This window comes from Megalops cyprinoides, chromosome 1 (genome assembly GCF_013368585.1).
Source record: "Megalops cyprinoides isolate fMegCyp1 chromosome 1, fMegCyp1.pri, whole genome shotgun sequence".
NCBI classification, from domain to species: domain Eukaryota; kingdom Metazoa; phylum Chordata; class Actinopteri; order Elopiformes; family Megalopidae; genus Megalops; species Megalops cyprinoides.
Genome location: NC_050583.1, coordinates 65805480 through 65806861, shown reverse-complemented (window position 1 = coordinate 65806861; position 1382 = coordinate 65805480). Strand labels below are relative to the sequence as shown.

General features: G+C 41.5%; 1 long non-coding RNA gene across 1 annotated transcript; it reads right to left on the bottom strand.

Moving 5' to 3' along the window:
- Nucleotides 1-453: 453 nt before the first annotated feature.
- On the bottom strand, nucleotides 454-1153 carry LOC118774706. Its single transcript, XR_005004825.1, has 3 exons — nucleotides 1035-1153; nucleotides 594-659; nucleotides 454-499 (listed from the first exon to the last, which is right to left on the bottom strand). It is a non-coding gene; the product is annotated as an uncharacterized LOC118774706 (long non-coding RNA).
- Between the last annotated feature and the right edge of the window lie 229 nt (nucleotides 1154-1382).

Here is a 1382-nt window from a genome sequence, read left to right as displayed (position 1 = left end):
ACAATGTCTCATTAGAGATGGAGGAATGTTCGTTTTAGAGGAACTGGTGCAAACCTGGACGGCACAGAACAAGGTGGAGCATTCATTTTTTTCTAAGATGCTGCCAACCATCAAGCTCCAAGCTCTTATAAAAGCTTTATTAGAACAAAAGACATTGTAGCCATCTGGCGAGATGGCAACATATTGTTTTTTTTTTATTTATTTACAACAACAATAAAGCAGCCTTTGAAGAATGAAGATAATACTCACAACTACACTACATAATTAAAATGGCTACAATTTAAAATGAATTTATGATGCAGTCTTCATCTGTACAGCTTGATTTTCAAACAAGAGAATGCTCCTCCAAATTAAAATCTTCAGAATCAGTTCTAAGGATCACAGAAGCAGCTCCTGTCTATTTTATTCCATTTCACTTTGAAATGTCATTTAATGTCCTTCACAATAGGGTAATGGGGGTTAGCTTCATGAGGTAGAGGCTTCCGTCAATGATTAGAAACTGCAGAAAAAAATGAAATCAGGAAGAAACAGTGAATTGACTGTGGGTGAGTGGCATGATAGAGATCCAGGTGTGAGCACTTTCACTCTCGTACCTGTGCACTTTCTCGTACTCCCATACACAGCAGCACAGTATATTTCACCACATCCTTCCTCTTGACCTGCTTTGGGAATGGAGAAATCATTCAATCATTCAACCATTTTCAATGGTGCTTTTTTAAAACCCTCTTACTGATCATTCTGATTCTGTATTCAAAATGTATGCAAATTATGAAGAAATAGTTTGATTTAAAAAAATAAATAAATAAACACAACTGTGCTGCATGGATTCATTTGCATTACAACAGGCTGAGGGACAACCATGTTTTCTGGGGTTCAGAGCTGTTTAATAAACAAGAGGCCCGGACATGCATGCTTTCAAACAGTGTAAATAATGAAGCAGTTCTCATGTACCAAGGGCTCAAAAAACATATCATCTGCTAAGATGCCTGCCAGCCTAGCCAAAAGACTGCACCAACAGTAATAGCATCACCGACCTCCTGTCAGCTGGACGTCAGCAGCACTGAGACGGACTGGCATCCTTTCCAGGCACCGCAGGGGAAGCTGATGAGATCCACAGTGAGCTTAAACTCTGTTGGCTTTCCGAATGAGTCTGAAAATGCCTCCGTTGTGTGATGCCTGGCCTGCGCAGTCTCCTTCACTTAATATTCAGTGGAGTGTCTGCTCCCACTCCAGCTCCCAAATGAAGAGCGTGATGTCGTGCAGTGCTCCTAAAAGCAGAGAACAGAGTGGTGTTCAGCTGAGCTGTGAAACAGAACTGGAGCCCACAAATGGCCTAAACAGAAGCACATGGCAGAAGCGCTCAGACCCCGAAATGTCAGAAA